At 42.7% G+C, this 22,500-nt stretch overlaps 1 protein-coding gene across 3 annotated transcripts in view; it reads right to left on the bottom strand.

Annotated features, from left to right (window-relative positions):
- sgcd (sarcoglycan, delta (dystrophin-associated glycoprotein)) overlaps nt 1-22,500 on the bottom strand; it is a 182,246-nt gene that overhangs the window by 62,332 nt on the left and 97,414 nt on the right. The window lies entirely within an intron of this gene.

Genomic DNA, 22,500 nt, shown 5'->3' on the forward strand with positions numbered 1-22,500 from the left:
TAGTAAAGTTGCTTCATTGTCTTTTATCTGTTATAGTAAACCGGTTTCATTTACACAACAGAGCAATAAAAAGTGTTTACAACCTCCATCCAACACCTCTTGTGTATTCGTACACTACGCGGATTTGAATTCGGTCGGACGAAGCGCGAGGCCACGTCACGACCGGGAGACCGTGGCGTCGTCTCATCCGTCCTGAAAAAGAGATAAAATTACCACAGAAATAGTCCAGAGCTGTTCATGACCAGAAAAGATGGAGAGACTGATAGACTGATGCTGCTGCTATGAATAAAGATAAACTGGGAGTAGTAAAGGACTCGCGGAGAACTAATGAGCTGGGCTGTTGTCACGGCGACGGAGACTAACCTGCACTCAGTGGTGCTGCAGAGGTTTGTTACTCGTCTTAGCAGCCTTTTTTTTTTTTTATCATAACTGTTAATAATTTGCGATATAGCAGCTGTAAACACTCCCTCAGCTCTCCCTCGCTCCCTCGTCTCATCTAGTGACCTCCACGAAACTGGAGACTCCTTCTATAAATGTTAAACCATCATCTGAAGTTAATCAGGTTTCCTCCAAATATCATCTCAGGAGTTGTTTTCGTCACCGCCGTTAGGTCCGAGTGCTCATTTGGGTCGAATAGAAATATAAATGTATATATATATCCTGTAAAGCCGCCATTGTTCAATTTTCTATACAAACAAATAATAAAAATTAATAAATTGATGGGAGGCACGACGGCTTAGTGGTTAGCACGTTCGCCTCACACCTCCAGGGTCGGGGGTTCGATTCCCACCTCCGCCTTGTGTGTGTGGAGTTTGCATGTTCTCCCCGTGCCTCGGGGGTTTCCTCCGGGTACTCCGGTTTCCTCCCCCGGTCCAAAGACATGCATGGTAGGTTGATTGGCATCTCTGGAAAATTGTCCGTAGTGTGTGTGTGTGTGTGTGAATGAGAGTGTGTGTGTGCCCTGTGATGGGTTGGCACTCCATCCAGGGTGTATCCTGCCTCGATGCCCGACGATGCCTGAGATAGACACAGGCTCCCCGTGACCCGAGAAGTTCGGATAAAGCGGTAGTAGATGAATGAATGAATAATAAATTGATATATGAATAAACTGGGTTACTTTAGAGTTCCGCAGGTTTCCTCCGGACAGTAAGGCGATTGGCCCGTAGATGTCCGTGTCTGGGATTTTCCGGAATAATCTCTGGATCTACTGTGATTTATAAAGAGGAAAACTTACAGAAGGAAATATATCCATAATGTCCAACATAACGAACCGGAAGTCCAATATCTCTGTATGTTTATTAAACCAGCGCAGGTCGACCAGTACGAACATTTTATTCCGACGTCCTCCTGTTTTTTTTGCCGGCTCACAATCTCGGAGTATGAGCTATCCTTCAAATTCCTTTTGCTGACAGCTCCACATCTCTCCATATGCTAAATACATCATGCTTACGCTCTAATCCTAATAGAGTCCGGTCTCTGTGCTCCGTCCAGGTATTACAGCTTCACTTCTATATTCTGCATTTAGATTAAAGACCAGCTTTAATGAATATTTTAATGGAAGTGCCATTTAATTTCGTTCTACTTTTACCGGACTTTGATGAGCGAGTTATTAAAATGAGCAGATATGTCCTTTTTTTTTTTTTTTTTTTTTTAAGAAGGAAAAGAATTAAAACTCGTGTCAGTTTTGAATCAGAGGTTAAACAGCGTGTCCGTTTATTAGGCATTGAGCGAATGAATACAATTTTGCACATCGTAAGGAAAATGAAAAAAATCGTTTTAGGTTCATATCTCCGTGTTATTGATTATTAGGCTCTAAGAATTTTCTGCAAACTTAGTCATGAACTCAGGACAGTTATCTGAACCCCGTGTTCGGCAAGTGACGTCACATCGAAATGATCTGAATGAAAACTTTTTTTTTACTGTTAAACTAAAAATACACGCAGATTTAAAGGCGGGGTCTCCGATTGTTGAGAAATGCTTCAGAAAACCGAGTCGGGCCGAATAATAAACAAAAACTCAAACGCGTAGCCAATGAGCAGAAATGGGCGTGGCTTGTAGATATGGGCGGAGAGAGTGTTCAGTGCGCGTGTGTGACGTCAGCAGAAAGCGGTTTAACATCGACATGGAGGATAAAAACAAAGAAAGAAAGAGAAGAAAGACTTACGATAAGGACAAGAAGTAGGACGTGTTAATATAGGATCAGCTTTCCAGCGCTGGAGAGAACTGAAGGAGCAGGAAGTCGGCCACATATTCACAGGTTGGAGTTTCCCGAGTCAATAACTCCTGAGCTAAACGCTGTTACTACACAAATAACACCTCTTTTCTATCGTAGTAATGTAGAGAGGCAGCTACAACCGCGTTTTGTGTAGTAACAGCGTTTAGCTCAGGAGTTATCGACTCGGGAAACTCCCACCTGTGAATATGTGGCCGACTTTACTTAAGACGCCGAGGCGCTTTTTTCCTTCTCGATAGGTGAGTAACGTTGGTTTTGCTTTGTTACACAGAACTAATATATGCCTTTGTCCTTTACATCATTATGCTTGTGTGGCATTTTTGCTTGTTTGTTTATCTACAATCGTATTGTTCTTCCCTTCAGCTATGATAAAGACACGTTTCTTTCTGTTAGTCGCCCGGGTTACGTACGTACGTGTGGGCGGAGCTATCGATACAGGGGTGGGACCCGTTTGGGTTAGGGGCGTGTTTGTTTTGGTGATTTTATATGTCAACATTGGCTTTCAAACAACGGAGACCGCACCTTTAAGGTTGTAGTTTTGCCTCAGAATGTAAGCTGTAAACTGTTCTGGATTTTGAACGGTTATGCGTATAAATAAGATGACACTTTCTTTTCTTAGAGCAAAATCGATACAGAAACCTTGAGCATCAGACGATATCGATAACCGTTGATGTTTCGTCGCATTTCTTGGCTTCCATAAGAAATAGAATGGTTTATAAATGTATAAATTCAGTCATCAGTCATGTCTCGTCCTATGTAAATGTTTCCAGTTCCTGGATCAGATTTGATTAATAAGTCGTTTTTTTTAACGCGAGTTTATGCTCGGATCGGATCGGTGTCACGATCGTGATGAATACGAAGAATCGAAGCTGTGTAAGATCCTGAAAACAGCAGTGTCAGGTGCTCCGGTATTCTGTGCTATAGAAATAAAAAGGGAAGGATTGCGGCGTGTGATATATACGGTGAGAGAAATGACAATCAGCTTCTTATCTTTTAATACTCGGCCTCCCTGGTGCGCTCACATGAGGCCTGTCGCTCTGCAGCTCGTCTTATCAGGGAAACCATGAGGGAGTGACGGAGCCGACCGGCGTCGTGCATCGTTCCTGCAGCAGCACGGGACAGGCTCAGGCTCGGAGAAGACAATCCCGACACTGTGTCTTGTTTGTCTTGGAGCTGGAGCTCCTTCTCTTGTGAATAATTAGCGTCGCTGTTTACGGACGAATGGGTCAAGGAGACACGTGGAGACACTTCATCGCTGCTATATTTCATCCAATATGTTCAAATTGAAATTAAACATTTTACTAGAAATGAACTGGATAAAAAAAGAGATTTAATTACTTACAGGTTTATTAAGTGTCGTTCTGTATGTGTTTCTTTGGGGTTTTGAAGTGTTAGAATACTGAATGACCTCAGAAACTGCGTCCCAAACAGTGGATTTGTGAAATGTGTGTGTGTGTGTGTGTGTGTGTGTGTGTGTGTGTGTGTGTGTGTGTGTGTGTGTGTTTGTGTATGTGTGTGTGTGTGTGTGTGTTTGTGTATGTGTGTGTGTGTGTGTGTGTATGAGTGCGTGTGAGTGTGTGAGTGTTTGTGCGTGTGAGTGTGTGTGAGTGTGAGTGTGTGAGTGTGTGCGTGTGTGTGTATGTATGTGTGTGTGTGTGTGTGTGTGTGTGTGTGTGTGTGTGTGTTTGTGTATGTGTGTGTGTGTGTTTGTGTATGTGTGTGTGTGTGTATGAGTGCGTGTGAGTGTGTGAGTGTTTGTGCGTGTGAGTGTGTGAGTGTGTGAGTGTATGTGAGTGTGAGTGCGTGTGAGTGTGTGAGTGTGTGCGTGTGTGTGTGTGTGTTTGTGTATGTATGTATGTGTGTGTGTGTGTGTGTGTGTGTATGCATACACTTCCAGAAGCTTTCATATTCCTCAAGGATCCTCTTTAAAGTGTAAATATACATTACTGTCAAAACCCCTGCTTGTCATTTTTTATTAACATTATCTGCACATAAGGGTTAACTGTCGCCTTGATCCCGAGTCCAGCCTCGGCTTTGATCTCTATTTTCCCCCCTGGCTTTCTGCTCTCGTTTCCTGCCTTTCATAACGTATCATCCTTTTTTCCCCTCATGCATAAACAAAGGCCTGACCGATGGAGCTGAGTTCCTTACAGTCCAACGCCGGTACGCTTCACGTCCTGCGTTCACGTTCGTCCGGAGAGACTCTGAGCGCGTCACAAATCCAGACTGTTAATTGAAGCCTGTGACGAACTAGAACTTGCATCAGACAAATTAACACTGTTTATGACTAAACCGTGCTGAAAGAAGGCTGCGTTCTAAAAAGCATTCATTCGTTCATTTCCTACCGCTTATCCGAACTTCTCGGGTCACGGGGAGCCTGTGCCTATCTCAGGCGTCATCGGGCTTCGAGGCAGGATACACCCTGGACGGAGTGCCAACCCATCACAGGGCACACACACTCTCATTCACTCACACACTCACACACTACGGACAATTTTCCAGAGATGCCAATCAACCTACCATGCATGTCTTTGGACCGGGGGAGGAAACCGGAGTACCCGGAGGAAACCCCCGAGGCACGGGGAGAACATGCAAACTCCACACACACAAGGCGGAGGCGGGAATCGAACCCCCAACCCTGGGGGTGTGAGGCGAACGTGCTACCCACTAAGCCACCACCCCCCCAAAACCACATATTACTGAGAGTTAATTCATTTCTTTTAAAGCCCAAATCACACAGTTTTAACTACAATGTTCTTTATACGCTGATTTTTATTGGTAATGTTCAGAGCTCAGTTGTTATTCAGACCTCAGACATACTGGAACTACTGTACGTGTTGAAACGCCACTCAGGCAGTCAGACAGGAGTTTTGTGGTCAGGACGAAGTTTGCTGCAAACAGACGTGTCTCAGTTCCGCATGAGTCTGACCTTTTCTTCGATTTATTCCACAGTATCAGCTCAGGGAAGGTGTGGGATTAAACATTAAGTTCCACACCAGTGTTTGTCGGTTTGCTGTAAATAAAATATCTCTTGGTGAAATGTATATGGTTTAAGTTGTAAATACACTAACAAGATATTTTTGTTTTTATTATAAGCCTTTGTTCGATCACGCGGAGCGTCCGTTATACGGGTTTCCGTGTTAGCACGTTGCTATAGCGACTTTGTTAACACTTTCCGATAAGATTATACGACTAATCCTGCATTAACACCTGAATACATAACACTTACTGAATGAGATCACACTTATGAGTTCATGTGTGAATAAAACAATAACATGTTAGTACGTGTTTGTTAGTTAATGTGTTAATTAACATGTAGGAGTATACTGTGGATGTCCTGGACTGCAGGTCAGGGTTCCGCGGGTTCTGTATTCGGACAAAAAAAAATAAAAATCCTCTTGGAGAGAAACAAAGCTTTTCTATTAATACAGTTTTTTGTATTCTGTGATGATGAGTAAGCTCGCCATCCGTTCACTCGAATTCAGTCAATAGTTCAGTGACATTACTGACACTTTATATTAATTTATTTTAAACGAGGTCTGAAACCGAGCGAGGTCTGAAACTAGAAGGTGACTCCGGGTTCCTCCGGCCTCTGTATGCCAAAGAAATCCGGTCCAGATCGGTGAGTACCATGAACACCAGATACACTCATAAATAAAGAGCTTCCTTGAGGTCCTCTATAGAACCCTGGGGTTCTGTTCTATGCCACTAGAATCTTTCTCCCCCAAAAGATCTGTTCTCTGTAGACCCCTTGGAGAGAGATGAAGCTTTTCTATTAAAACGGGTGCCATTACTTTTGGAGTTTCGTCTCTATGCAGATAACGCTGCGAGATGGTTCGAAACGACGTGTTTATGGATTAAAAACATGTCAAAGTGTCGATTAAATTTGTGCAATCATTCAAACTGAAAAGGAGAACACGGTGTCTTAGTGGTTAGCACGTTCGCCTCACACCTCCAGGGTCGGGGTTCGATTCCCGCCTCCGCCTTGTGTGTGTGGAGTTTGCATGTTCTCCCCGTGCCTCGGGGGTTTCCTCCGGGTACTCCGGTTTCCTCCCCCGGTCCAAAGACATGCATGGTAGGTTGATTGGCATCTCTGGAAAATTGTCCGTAGTGTGTGAGTGTGTGTGTGAATGAGAGTGTGTGTGTGCCCTGTGATGGGTTGGCACTCCGTCCAGGGTGTATCCTGCCTCGATGCCCGATGACGCCTGAGATAGGCACAGGCTCCCCGTGACCCGAGAAGTTCGGATAAGCGGTAGAAAATGAATGAATGAATAGCCTTCAAAATGGTTTTATATAAAAAACTATACAGAATCAATCCCGCGAAGAGAAATGGAGGGAGAATCAATCGTACTGTACTCGGTTCATTTTCTTTCTTCCTGAGCAGGTTTGATTTGAACTTCTACATGTTCATTAATATATTTAGTACGTATTAAGTATTCAGGTGTTAGAGCAGGATGATTCATGTAGTCTTGGTGTAGTGTGTTTTAAATTCCAGTAAATTCCTGCAGTACGAATGTATTCTCACGTAAATGGTAAAAAAAAAAAAGAAGAAAAACGATGCTTGGGGTTGTCGTGTATAGTTGGTCGTGGTTCTGGATCCTTGTCAGAGATTTGCAGAGGCAACAGATACAAGTGCAGACTTTTGTTGTGGAAGAACAAACAAAAGAGTGAAGAGCAAAACCGACAGACTGTGAACAAAGCGATAGAGAAGATACAACATCAGCAGAAGCAGGAAGAAAAATCATCAGAATCACATAGTGGTGCACATCGAGTCAGGAGAAACAGGTGTGGACCCGAGCTGCTGGAAGAGATCCGAAGATATTTAACACCAGAAAATATCATTCGTCCTGTTTGTCTCGTGTCCGTGTTGATGACTGAACGTCTTCCTCGTGTCTCACTCCATAGTGGTGTTAATACAGTATGAAGCTCATATTAGAGGCACTAAGGGCAGTGGTGGCTCAACTGGTTAAGGCTCTGGGTTGTTGATCAGAGGATTGGGGTTCAAGGCCCAGCACAGCCAAGCTGCCACTGCTGGGCCCTTGTGCATGGCCCTCAACCCTCCCTGCTCCAGGGGTGCTGTATGATAGCTGCCCCTGCACTCTGACCCCAACCTCCTCAGTTGTAATGTATATGTGGCAATAATAAAGGCTTCTATGCCCCTGTTCTTCTCCTTCTATATTTACATTTACGGCATTTAGCAGACACCCTTATCCAGAGTGACTTACAACTGAGCAACTGAGGGTTAAGGGCCTTGCTCAGGTGGACCTGGGGTTCGAACCCATGACCTTCCAATCAGTAGCTCAGGACTTTAAGAATGTGTAGAGTTTCATCACTGTTTCTGTTTTTCTCTACAATACTAGAGGTGATAGATTTATAGAAAAGATCCAGAAAAACAAAAACGCTTCTTTTTCTTCCACACAGATGTTTGTATCTTCAGAGTAAATGTTGATATCAAACCCATTTCTGCTCTCTGAGAAGCTCCGAGTGTTTGTTCGTCTAAAAAGCAGCTCGGATTTCTCTTCGACACTAAAATTCGGTGTAAGATCGTCAACAGAGGGACAAACACACGTCTAAAACACGGCGAAAGAACGACAGAGTCCTGATTAATTTTAGATCAGACCTACAGACACATCAGACGAGTCTTTACCCTGATTCTAATCCACTGGTGTAGTGGTAAAAAGGGGTAAAATTCCTTTAATACTAACCTTTAATAATGCACTGAAGACCTACACAGTATTATATATTATGTTCAAACGATGGTCTAAAAAAACGACTTGTTCAGGGAGAATGTCAGGCTTCAGGATGTTTACAGCTAATGCTAGGATTCATCTGGTCTGTTTTCAAGCACACGAATAAATGATTTAAAAGAAGAGCCGAAATGCAAATACGCTTGTGTAGCTGGGCGTAATGCCATTCCAACAAACTGTGATCCCTGTTACACTTCAGTCCCAATCAGGAGCCGCTGCTTTGGAAAGCAACAAATGTTGTGGGAGTTGCCAAGAAACACTCAATCGCGCTCCAGCGATCGTCCTCATTTCCCACATTTAGATGTTCAATTGGATTATTGCACTGCATTTAAAACAGCAGCATCTGGATTTCATGCGATTTGCATTAGAGACTAGTATCAGTGCTAATGAAGAACTTCTCCTCCTCCACACTGGCAAAAAAAAAAGCTTTTCCATGTTGGACAGTATGTGCAAAAAAGTGTGCAGAACAGTGTGTGTGTTTTGTGAGGGTCTGTGCAGTCCATACAGATGATGTGTGTGTATGTTGTGTTCGGTATAGTACAGTTCAGTTATTGTGAAGTCTGATGGCTTGTGGGAAGAAACTGTTACGCAGTCTGGTCGTGAGGGCCCGGACGCTTCGGTACCTTTTTCCAGACGGCAGGAGGATGAAGAGTGTGTGTGAGGGGTGTGTGGGGTCATCGACAATGCTACAAGTGAGCAATCCTGTTGAAGAAATTATCTAGATGACGTCACAATCATTCATTCATTCATTCATTCATTTTCTACCGCTTATCCGAACTTCTCGGGTCACGGGGAGCCTGTGCCTATCTCAGGTGTCATCGGGCATCGAGGCAGGATAAACCCTGGACGGAGTGCCAACCCATCACAGGGCACACACACACACTCTCATTCACTCACACACTACGGACAATTTTCTAGAGATGCCAATCAACCTACCATGCATGTCTTTGGACCGGGGGAGGAAACCGGAGTACCCAGAGGAAACCCCCGAGGCACGGGGAGAACATGCAAACTCCACACACACAAGGCGGAGGTGGGAATCGAACCCCGACCCTGGAGGTGTGAGGCGAACATGCTAACCACTAAGCCACCGTATATACATACAATTTAATAAAGATATAATAATGTTTTTTTGGGGATTTTTATTATTCTGGTATATATCTGTTTCTTCTCCTCCTTCGTTTCCAACTTTATTCATCTGCCATACAGCAGTTGCTGTAAATTCAATAAGAATCTTATTTTTGGTTGTTTGTATGCATTTAATACTCTCAGACACGGTCGACTTGAGGAAATGAAGCTGCATCGTCCTTTAATCAAATCCTCAATAGGCTTCTGGCTCGGTTCCTCAGCAGGGGTCTCTTTCAGGGTAGCAAAGGTGGCGCTCAGGGACCGGATGCTTATCATTTTCTCATAACACCATGAGGACAATTTCTTACCGCACTGAACATCTGGGAACGTGTGTACTCGTCTGTAGGAGGACACGATTCCCTTCGAGACTCCATAACCTGCTGAGCTAGCAGAGAAATGTCTGTGCAAGTGAAAGTTTAGCTAATCTGTACTAAAAAGTATTAAAAGGTCAAATATTTTACTGATTAAATGATCATAACATTATGTTAAAGTAACATGTACATCGCATCTGAAGCACGAGAAAACTTCTAGAGTAAAATCCGAAGCATTTAAGCGCATTTAAAGGTGAGGTCTCCGTTGTTTGAAAGCCAATGTTGACATTTGAAATCACCAAAACAAACACGCCCCTAACCCACATGGGTCCCACCCCTGTATCGATAGCTCCGCCCACACTTACATACGTAACCCAGGCGACTAACAGAAAGAAACGTGTCTTTATCATAGCTGAAGGGAAGAACAATACGATTGTAGATAAACAAACAAGCAAAAATGCCACACAAGCATAATGATGTAAAGGACAAAGGCATATATTAGTTCTGTGTAACAAAGCAAAACCAACGTTACTCACCTATCGAGAAGGAAAAAAGCGCCTCGGCGTCTTAAGTAAAGTCGGCCACATATTCACAGGTCGGAGTTTCCCGAGTCGATAACTCCTGAGCTAAACGCTGTTACTACACAAAACGCGGTTGTAGCTGCCTCTCTACATTACTACGATAGAAAAGAGGTGTTATTTGTGTAGTAACAGCGTTTAGCTCAGGAGTTATTGACTCGGGAAACTCCAACCTGTGAATATGTGGCCAACTTCCTGCTCCTTCAGTTCTCTCCAGCGCTGGAAAGCTGATCCTATATTAACACGTCCTACTTCTTGTCCTTATCGTAAGTCTTTCTTCTCTTTCTTTCTTTGTTTTTTATCCTCCATGTCGATGTTAAAACCGCTTTCTGCTAACGTCACACACGCGCACTGAACACTCTCTCCGCCCATATCGACAAGCCCCGCCCCTTTCTGCTCATTGGCTACACGGTTGTTTTGTTTTTTGTTTATTATTCGGCCCGACTCGGTTTTCTAAAGCATTTCTCAAAAATCGTAGACCCTGCCTTTAAAGACTATCTGAAGCACACGAACATTTCTAGAAGACGACCTGAGGCGCGAGAACACTTAAGCAGAAGCTATTTGCATATTTGTGACTACTGCACTGCATATAGTCCCCTGTTATTTTCATACAAACAGTTAATTGTCATAACTAAGCAGATGGCGCGGCCCGCCAGTTCTTCCCTGCAGGAATAGCGTGTATTTTTTGCCGCAGCTGGTCCAGCAGTATAGTAAATATCCTTTACAGTGGCAACTTTCTTTCTTCCAAACAAACACAGCAGCAGTACATAAAGGGAAAAAACGCATCTGTCGTTATCTTGCCTTAGCGTCGCCTTTCAGCCCTCTCACAATTAATTACATTTGTCATGGAGGGTAAATCTCCTGCATTTCCCTTTCACTCGGTAGGACTGACCTTTCCAGAATGTTGGTGAGCTCTACGTTCGATAGGCGTTTGTGTCCACATCGTAAAAATTATGCAAACAGCGAATCATAAGTCGCTCGGCCAATTTGGGTGATATAAAGCCGGGCTGCATACGGAACGAGCCGTTGTGTTCGCAGCAGTAAGTCTTCCTGCTTTCTCTTTTTCCTCTCTGTCATCTCTCTCACCTTCTGAAGCCCAGAAAACAAAAACAAATCTCTGAGATACAAATCATAATAATCCTTCTGTTTGTGCTGTTGCCTTAAGCCAAGTGCACAATTTCCAAATCTCGATATGGCTGAACATGAGCACTCACAGAGGAGGACTCACGTCACACACTAAACGGTCTCCAGTCTTCAGCCACAAATACTCCTGACACAATTATAAAAAGTAATGAAAAAGGAGGAAAATGTGGATGAAGATGTAGATGTTTGGTGACGTGAGCCAGTGAGACGGTCTTTATGGTCCTTCTTCCCAACCCCGGACATCATGTCATGAAGTTTGTTTTGTTTGTTTGTTTTTAAGTTTAAAATGCTGTAATTTTGTAAAATCACATTATTTTGTTTTGATATTTTTGCCCAATCTCAGATAAAAATAGATGAATTAAACTGGATTTAGGGATCTGCTGCAAGACTCATTGGCTGCTTCTCATTGGTTGTTTCTCATTGGCAGTCTCTCATTGGCTGCTTCTCATTGGTTGTTTCTTATTGGCAGTCTCTCATTTGCTGCTTCTTATTGGTTGTTTCTTATTGGCTGTTTCTCATTGGTTGTTTCTCATTGGCAGTCTCTCATTGGCTGCTTCTCATTGGTTGTTTCTCATTGGCAGTCTCTCATTGGCTGCTTCTCATTGGTTGTTTCTCATTGGCAGTCTCTCATTTGCTGCTTCTTATTGGTTGTTTCTTATTGGCTGCTTCTCATTGGTTGTTTCTCATTGGCAGTCTCTTATTGGCTGCTTCTCATTGGTTGTCTCTCATTGGCTGCTTCTCTTTGGCTGTTTCTCATTGGCAGTCTCTCATTGGTTGTTTCTCATTGGCAGTCTCTCATTGGCTGCTTCTCATTGGCTGTTTCTCATTGGTTGTTTCTCATTGTCAGTCTCTTATTGGCTGCTTCTCATTGGTTGTTTCTCATTGGCAGTCTCTCATTGGCTGCTTCTAATTGGCTGTTTCTAATTGCTATATTTTGGCTGTTTCTCATTTACCTCTTCTCATTGGTTGTGCTATTCTGTTATGAGTTGCAGTAGGGTTCATGCCACATGTTTTGTTGCTAAGAAAATTGAACCTGCTTGAAAATATTAAGATACTTGGAATGTTGTGTCACACCGATCGCAGCAGTAACTGGGGAAACTTGTACATATTAAACACCGAACCCTAAAAATGACTTGTCTGGGAAATCAGTGCTCAGCTTTAGTAGCATCCACTACTTTTTCAGCCATTGTTTCTCTTGACATACAAAGAACACCTACAGTACAAGTGTAATCCTCACACAAACCTTCGCTCCCCCGTATCCTCTTCAACTTCCTGTAAGGTATTATTACTGCTTATGAAGAGGAACAACTCCCACACAATAAAAACTGAACTGTTCCATAGTTCCATGCGAGCTTTGAGTGGAGATAACAAAGATAATCTACAGAGATAATCACTTTAGATCACTTTCAAACTGAAATTGGTGTTTGCAGATTGTTAGTATTATAAAACAAAAGATAAACGTTTTTCCGAATCCCTAAGTTCCTTCCACATAACCTCTTTTAAATGGAACCCAAAGTAGTCAATTGAACCAATTAAAAAAAGTCTATATAGTGCACTGTGCAGTCTTCCACAAGATTAGCAGAGCTTTAATGTTTGCTGTAGAATGGTAAAGTCGATGATGGATTAACCGGAGGGACGACTGGGCCGTTGCCCACAAGCCTTCACATCCAATGGGGTTTGTGCTGTAACTTTCTTTTTTTTTTCTTGTTCAAAGATTAATGATCGATGCTTCACAAGTGTACGTGTAAATTTATGATTCTTAGATCAATGGGAATAATTGAAGCGGTGTACTGTATATTTTATTCGTTTAAAAAAGCCATCTCTTATTGCTTTTCATCTTCACGCAGATGCCGAGCTAAGAATACGGCAGAACAGATAAGAGACAACAAAAAGATATGAGAGATATGAGAGAGAGAGAGAGCATCGGTGCTTGTTTATGAGCTAACGATACCGATCTATTATAAAAACCAGTCCGTGTTAATAGAGAACCGAACACTGAAGCTATGTGGCATGTAAACAATGAGAATGTGTTTGCTGAAACCGCTGCTAATGAAAACGCTATCAGGGTGAATATGGCTGCTTGTGGTTATGGTGAGTTAGCTAACGCATGCTAGTCAAAGACAGTTAAAGTCTTCATTTCTCTCTGATCTTCTACTGATTGCATTGTACATATTCTCAGTTCATCTTGTACACTTGCAGCATTTCATCTTGCATCTGAAATATTTTCTCAGCTACACACAACCTGTACTGTTTTGTTACTTTCGCAATCGAGCACACAGACACTGACAATCAAAAACAAAAGCTAGACACCGTGTGACACCAGAGATGCCAATCAACCTACCATGCATGTCTTTGGAGGAAACCCCCGAGGCACGGGGAGAACATGCAAACTCCACACACACAAGGCGGAGGTGGGAATCGAACCCCCAACAATGGAGGTGTGAGGCGAACGTGCTAACCACTAAAGCCACCGTGCCCCCACCCCCGAGTAATTATATGTTTAAGAGAATTTGGTTTATATGATGAATCTGACTTAAAATGTCTGGATAGATTGTGTGTAATATTTGATTTCTCGCATTGAAAACAAACCGCGATTCATTTAAGAGCGCACTTTCTAGATCGTTTTTGCTTTTGAAGTTTTCCACATGACTGACATGTATGACAAAAGATGTTTGGTTGTAAAAATGTGAACAAATGGTGTCTATTGGGTGATGTTTGGCAATACGTGCCTCACAAGGAAGATTCGATAAAAATCATTTTTATCCCAACGCGTGGAGTCTGTTCGGTGATGACTCCGCCCCCCTAGAGACAATGCATGACAGCTCAGCGAATCATCAGCCAGCAGATCTTAACCTAACTGACTGGCTCTGGAAGATTTTGGTTGGCTTTTTGGAATTATGTCGTTCCTCGAGATACTTTAATTTATGACAAGGCAAACCGAAGCCGTTCCAGCGGCATAAAGAGCCGTCGAGTAGCCGAGGTAATTTGGACTACGGTAATGTGGATTGATGTTGGAAATTGTGAGGTGTGGTATCCAAAAGCTTCTGGAGAAATACTACAAATTTAATAATTACAACTTACATTAATAAGCTAAACCCAAGAGCAAAAAAAAAAGGTTTCAATCTGTTTTGGGTTTATATTTCTGAACGTCAGCAACGACACGAAGCACAAGCTCCTGCCAAAGCTTCAACAAGCGCCCGCTGTGCCAAGGAAACAAGTCTCACCAGGACAGACAAAATTTGAGTGGTTGCGCCTGCAGGCTTTTCCGAGCTAAAGCAAATTCAATTTCCTAGTTGGACAAGGAGGTTGTGCTTCATTACTGCTCTTTGATGGGGAAACGCTGAGCATCCGGGGCAATATATCGGCCCCCGGAGCGTGCAGATGCCGATCTCAAAGCACCACAGGGCTAAACAGACATTCGGAATTTTCTCACCATGTTAGCATTCAGGCTAAACGAACGGGGTTCATAGAGACCAGCACTGATTTAAATCCGTGTCACGTCATAGCATCCAATTGTGTTAGTGTGAAACTTTATATTGTTTAGAATCAAATATCAACAGAAAATATAAACTTGTCGGATAAACGTTAACCTGCTCTTCTGTTGTGAAACAGACCTATAGTTATATCAGGATATATTTCATTTTGGGTTTGTCAGTAATCATTCATCAACCATCAGATAGCAGCCTTTTATATTTCTCTCTTGAAGTTAATAAGAAAAAAAAACACAATGCATTTCATGTAGACAAGAAACACTAACACAAATAAATAAATAAATAAATAAATAAATAAATAAATAAACAACAAACAAACACAGTTTCCTTCACCATATTGAAAAATTCCACACATATTTTTAATCTGTTTATGTGGAGAGTCTACTGTACAAATCCCTGTGTACGTTGCTATAGAAACAACAGGAAGGAAGACGTTAATTTAACACAGTTGTGTGTACATAGCATGAATTGTTCTTTTCAACAGATAGGGGATGGGCAAATGGGGGATGGGCAGATGGCGGGATGGGGAATGTGAAAATGAGTGGGTGGTTAATGGGGAAATGGGGGGATGGGCAAACAGTGGGATGGGAAAATGAGTGTATGGTTAATGGTGGATGGGCAAATGGGGGATGGGCAAATGGGGGGATGGGCAGATGGTGGGATTGGAAAATGAGTGGATGGTTAATGGAGAAATGGGGGATGGGAAAATTGGGAGGTGGGCACATGGGGGGAATGGATGGGGAATGGTAAAATGAGTGTATGGTTAATGGGGAAATGGGGGGATGGGAAATTGGGGGATGGGCAGATGGGGGGATGGGGAATGTGAAAATGAGTGGATGGTTAATGGGGAAATGGGGGGATGGGCAAACAGGGGGATGGGAAAATTGGGGGTGGGCAAATATGGGGATGGGGGATTGGGAATGGGAAAATGAGTGGATGGTTAACGGGGAAATGGAGGGATGGGCAAATGAGGGAATGGGGGATGGGCAAATGAGGGGACAGGGAAATTAGGTGATGGGGGATGGGAGAATTGTGTCCATATAAGGGGATTGGGGAAGGGAAGATGAGGATCAACAAATGGGGTAATGAGGGTGGGCAAATGAGGGGATATAATAAATGTATGTAATAATACACCAAGGGAAACATAATTCAGCACATAATAGAGCTTTGTGTATATAAACTGTGACATTTCTGCATGTAGTTGTCACTAAAACTGCGATATCGGATGCGTCCCTGATTATGTCCAGCTCTTGAACTCAGTTTATTGCATGCGCTGAAGATGATGTATCATCACTCTGCAAGGTTCTTGTGCCTTTTTTTCCATTCACCCACCACATATTCCTATAATTTCATGTCACAAGGACACACGGGACTCTATGGCTGGTCGGTTCAATGGAACGTTTCTATAGTAAAGTAATTATGACCTTCATCATTTTTATAATACATGTATTTAGGCTCAAGCCGAAGCATTGAGGAAGAAGATGTTGCTGGCTATTTCTATATTTCTTTGAGGTCATGCTTCCAGTTTTCTTTTAATAACTGATATAGAAGACTACCAACGAGCGTTTATAGTTTTTTTTTTATTCTTTTATCGCAGAGCCACTGATCGATAACCCTGTACCGGATACTTGACATAAAATTGATGAGTCATCTTGAGTGAGTCCTAAAGCTATAGCATGAGCACATAAAACATCCTGGACTACTTTAAACTGCTTAAAACCTTTGGGTTTGTTTGGTTGCGTCTGGAAGGTGATCCGACAGAGATCACGGTGAAGAGTCGGAACATCTGACATCTCCTCTTTCCGATAGGTTCACAACGTCGAGTTTGTGGCGTGTATGAACTTTCTACGTTTTGAATTAGCGTAATTGCCGAAGTCTGAAATTGAAAGGAGAAGAAGGAGCAAAAAACGTGATCCTCGTGAGTAAAATGCGGCGTCCATCCTAACCTGACAGTGCGAGCCCACGGAGGAAGCGTCATCATGCTTCCAAAAATAGCTTTCTGCAAATATCTGGGGAAATTGAATCAGAGAAAAACCTTTTTTTTTTCTTTCTCTCTACTCCCAGCAGCCTGCTTTACCAAGGTGTATGATGAAGTGAGTGGCACTTTGCTACTGCGGAGTTTCGAGTGGTTGTCATCATATTTCACTACACCTTCCCCGACTTGGAGTACACACTCTTCCAGCGATTCAGTGCATGCTGGACTATAACACAGGAGAGTGAATTTACAGTCTGTCCCAGTTGTTCCTGTCCTGTCTCAGTCCTACTATTGCTATAACAGTAAGGTTTTATATATATATATATATATATAGGTATAAATACTCCATTTTCTGGCAATGTGTCATGATTGTTTTTTTTTTTAACAATCTGGCAACGTTCTGAAAAGTTACAGGTAAAAGCACAACCATGAATTAATTGTATACAGAAAAACATGACTGGCTTTGTTCTAGTATAAAGACAATGATGACACATTTATTTCACCCGTTACTGTACCGTATGTGGAGCTCATCTAAGATCTACTCAGGAGGAAGGAATATTACGTAAATAACCTGAAGATATCCCATCGCATCATTCTAAAATCTGACTGGACAGAAGGTGTTGATTAATTTTTTATTTTTCAAATCAGCAGTTTTATTATTTATAATGTGATAATTAATTCCTAGAAACTTACAAAATGTATAATCATAAATAGGGTAAGTTAATATTAATTTACGATTTAAAAAGGAGAGAGATGCAGGTGAGGGAACAAATCTTTATAGCTGCTATAACGTAAATCCATTAGTGGATTTACAAATGCTTAAAAGTTCAATTTATTGTTGTTTTAGTTCATGGAATTAACAATTAGTTAGGTGCTGTTATATAAGAAAATAACCCACTTCAGGTTTAGAGCAGTAATGGGCTTTCATAATGGGCCACATTATAGAGAGCTTTGACCCCCCCTGAAACTTGACTTGGATTTGACCTGTAAGTCTTAGGGGCTTTTTACACCTGGTCACTTCCTGCGTTTTCTGTGATCCGATAGCTACCCGACGGTAAAAAGACCAGGTCTAAATGCCCTCCGAAACGTTTTGGAGACGGATATAAACCCGATGGTACAAACCCCTTCAGGAGGTGGTCTGGGGCGCGTTTCAGATGAAACTGGACAGGTGTAAATGCATGTGGTTGTTCGAGCCACATACGTCAGCGCTATACTCCTCCCAAATGGAACTACGTCACTCGCAGGTGACTCACGGGTCGTGCATCGCGCCAGAAACAAATAACACGGACGACACTCAGGCACTTGTTGCTCTTTGGAGCGATGAAAGCGTCTAACAAAAGCTTTGTAAAACAAATAGAAACAAAAGTATATTTAAGTATATACAGGGGTCACGGTGGCTTAGCGGTTAGCACGTTCGCCTCACACCTCCAGGGTCGGGGGTTCGATTCCCGCCTCCGCCTTGTGTGTGTGGAGTTTGCATGTTCTCCCCGTGCCTCGGGGGTTTCCTCCGGGTACTCCGGTTTCCTCCCCCGGTCTAAAGACATGCATGGTAGGTTGATTGGCATCTCTGGAAAATTGTCCGTAGTGTGTGTGAGTGAATGAGAGTGTGTGTGTGCCCTGTGATGGGTTGGCACTCCATCCAGGGTGTATCCTGCCTCGATGCCCGATGACACCTGAGGAACAGGCTCCCCGTGACCCGAGGTAGTTTGGATAAGCGGTAGAAAATGAATGAATGAAAAGGTATCTACACCAATGTGAGTTCCATTTCAATTACCCCGGAAATGAGGTAAAATATATTAGCATTTTGGGCGGGAGTAGAAAGATCGGATCGATATCCAATTCGCCGAGACGCGTTTATGTGGCCTGATGTAAATGGGACAGTTTTAACAAATCGGATCAGAGACAACACACACGGAGTGACCGGGTGTAAAAAGGTCCTCAGTCTAGTCTTGGCCTTGACCCTTCTTAAAACTTTGCCTTGAATTGCTCTTAACCACTTTAAGGCCAGAGTGTCACTGATTCCTTCCACAATTCCTTATTACAAACACAGAAACATCTCAAACGTCACGTTTTATTTGATTCAGAAATGATAAGCCTGAGCTTTTACTGTTCTCAAAGCAACAATACAGCATATTAGAGGAGTGCTTTGGGACAAAAACCCTTCTGTGACAGCGCAGGATGTATTATGTTTATGAGAGCAGGAACAGGCAGACACAAATGAAGACGCTATTCAATAACGTAGAATTCAGTAAGCAATAATAAATCTTAACGTAATGAGGGTGTATGATGTCGTTCAGGGCTGGGATGGGAATTTTCATTTAAAGCAGACTTTAGAACATTGTGCATGAGTTGATCTAATCAGTGTGTTTGGTTTACTACACCAGGAGACACATGATGCTCGATACGATACACAATCCACTTTAATATCTCAATATCTCATCCATAACACATCCAGATACACAACAAATATCACAAACCAAACACTATGTCCAGCTAAAATGCTCACAACAGCAAGCAATTAAAAATGTATTTAGAAAAAATATTATATTTATAAAGCTCAGGGGCATGGTGGCTTAGTGGTTAGCGCGTTCGCCTCACACCTTCAGGGTTAGGGGTTCGATTCCCACCTCCGCCTTGTGTGTGTGGAGTTTTCATGTTCTCCTCGTGCCTTGGGGGTTTCCTCCGGGTACTCCGGTTTCCTTCCCCAGTCCAAAGACATGCATGGTAGGTTGTTTGGCATCTCTGGAAAATTGTCCGTAGTGTGTGAGTGTGTGTGAGTGAATGAGAGTGTGTGTGTGCCCTGTGATGGGTTGGCACTCCATCCAGGGTGTATCCTGCCTCGATGCCCGACGACGCCTGAGATAGGCACAGGCTCCCCGTGACCCGAGAAGTTCGGATAAGCGGTAGAAAATGAATGAATGAATGAATGAATGAATGGGGGCGGAGTCATTCTAGAAGAGGCCACACCCACAGAGATAGAAATAAGCAACATTTAACCAGCATCTTCAACTCTCCAGTTCTCCAGTCTACCCATCTGTTGCTAGGTTTTAAACATGTCGACATGCTTTTCTGTTTAACATGGTGGTATAAAGCAGTTAGCCTTTACGTGATTGGCTGACTGGATAATCGCAGGAGTCTACAAGTGTTTCTATTATCTCTATTATCCTCTTACAGGCATAAGAGATTAAATATTGCAATGAAGATCAATCGATCCATTTCTTGTTTGGTTTGCAAAGAAATATAAAAGATAAAAGCCCTTAATAGTGTTTCTAACGATTTCTTGTTTACATTTTGAGTAATCGGACCGGCCGAGCTCGTTATAAAATATCGACGGAAATAAACAGCAGAGCGGACAGAAGAAGTAAAGTGAAGGTCTGTGAAAGAATAACGACAAAGACAAAGACAAGCGTTTTATTCGATTTTTGACACCGTTTGTCTCATTTTCCTTTAAACTTGCTGCTAGCATTTCTTGATATTACATTCTCTGCAATAAACGATATCTGAAAATATCTTGAATACATGAAAAAGTATCAAATATTTATCAGTTTGATGGAAAGGAAGATTATTAAGCCTACTCCTAGACATCTAGACATTCCAAGCATTTCAAGCAGCAAATTGGTCCTCTTGCGCGATTAACCACAGAGTACCGAAGCACTTTAGCACACCATGATTCCCTGAGCCATCGTCTCTGCCAATAAAGTGTCTGAAAGTTTGGCTTCCAAACCTCACTTTAACAGTGCACCTTTGGAGACACGGCAGAATATTTACACGCCTCACACCCCAGCCTTCGGCCCCCCGCACACCTCCCTGACACTTTCTGCTCCGTTGCCCTGATTTAAGCTCAGTGTGTAGCAAAGCCACCTCACTGCTCCAAGGTTCGAGGTTAAATCCTGAGCTGAGTCTGTGCAGCATTTCACATCCATGTTCTCTCTGTGTTTCCTTCACTTTCTTCCAATTTCCCTTAAATAGGCAGATTAGCTGCAATGAATTGCCCTGGGATGTGAATGTGAATAAGTGTGTGATTGTGTCTGGGATGAACCTTGTGATGGACTGACATTCCATGTGGGATAAATTCTCTTGCCTCGGGTGCAGTGTTCTTAGGATCGGCTCTGGATCCGCCGCGACCGCGATTAAGCCGTTCTCGAGACGAATGAACGAAGAAGCCGCCTTTACTGTATGGGTGGGGTGGTAGTGGTGTGGGGTTGGGGGTTGGGTTAGGTCACACTTAAACCCTGACGTCCTCATGACATGCTCGGAGTGCTCTTCCACCTCAGAGTTACTTGTGACATAAATTTCCATAATAGCTTGTGATGGCATCAAGGAGGTGGTACTGCGATGAGAGCAGACAGCGCGAGTTAACAGTTCCTTTACTGATATAAATGGAGCTGCCAGAATCTGGGAAACCAAGATGCAGGTGTAATAGTTTATCTGGGAAAGCCTTGCTTCTGAGCAAATGTGGAAGAGAAATATCTATGGCTCTTTTTTTTACACACAGCTGACGGATTTAACACAAAATATCTCCTGGTTCCGTTTTAAAGCTTAATCATTTGATTAGCTTCTGGCTATAAAGAAGACAATCTGTAATGGCGGTCATGGCGCTTTACAGTATGTAGTGCTGCTTCGCGGTACCACTTTTGACTAGCATCATAAGTGACGCTTTCGCTTTCGATTCGACGTGGCGAGAACAGACGCATACATCTTCGTCTATTCATCTTCAGACGTTCTGTTTATGTTGTCAACATGTCATCAGAGAGGACAATTAAACATCAAAAACATGCTCCTAGCTTCTGGTCTGATGATCTGCTTTCAGCTACCTTATTTACATAAATCCAATAAAATTGCTTTGTAGAAACCACAACAAAGGATCTGCTATAGAACCCAAGGTGGTTAGAGATAAGGAAACTGAAGGACTGAACTGCCCTGCTTTTTACTCTAGTGTGTAGTTTGGTCCTCTGAAATACCTTTCTGTTGGTTTTGCTTTGTTACACAGAACTAATATATGCCTTTGTCCTTTACATGATTATGCTTGTGTGGCATTTTTGCTTGTTTGTTTATCTACAATCGTATTGTTCTTCCCTTCAGCTATGATAGACACGTTTCTTTCTGTTAGTGGCTCGGGTTACGTATGTATGTGTGGGCGGAGCTATCGATACAGGGGTGGGACCCGTTGGGTTAGAGGCGTGTTTGTTTTGGTGATTTCAAATGCCGACATTGGCTTTCAAACATCGGAGACCCCTCCTTTAAGACTCAAACTTGGATTGGCCTGAAATCCCTTAACACTCAGTCTTGACTTGGCCACAATTTTTTAAGATTTGGTCTTGGTTTGTCCTGAACCTGCTTAAGGGTTAAGGTTAGGGGTTAGGGTTAGCCCTAACCCTAAACCCTAAACCCATAAAATGTTGCCTTGACTTTATCTTGAATAGTCCTAGTATTGGCTTTGACCACTTTAACGCTCTGTCTAGACTTGGCCCTTAAGTCTCTCAACTCTTGATTCAATCTTTGAGAGTCCTGGTCTTGGACTTGATGGTGCTCGACCATAGCCCTAGTACAAATACACAACTATTATAGGGATGCTGCTAAACAGAGCGTTTGCCAGCTTTGCTAGCCCTTTGCTAGCCCACTGGATGTCATCAAGGCCGGATGATGGAGGAGAATCTTGCTTACAATCTTGCTAGAAGCATCTGAAGAAGATTCTACCAATCTAGTGTTAACTAAATAAATTAAACACATATATAAAACTGAAATAATATAAATACTGTATATAGGAGAAAGAAATATTCACCGTTAGCGACTAGAATGTGAATAAGAAGCCCACGCTGCCAAATCTCTGTGTCGAGATACCGAGATGATAAACTGCTGCATTATGTTGATTCCAAGGCCGAGTGTAAGTATTC

Source organism: Tachysurus fulvidraco, chromosome 21, assembly GCF_022655615.1.
Source record: "Tachysurus fulvidraco isolate hzauxx_2018 chromosome 21, HZAU_PFXX_2.0, whole genome shotgun sequence".
NCBI classification, from domain to species: Eukaryota; Metazoa; Chordata; class Actinopteri; order Siluriformes; family Bagridae; genus Tachysurus; species Tachysurus fulvidraco.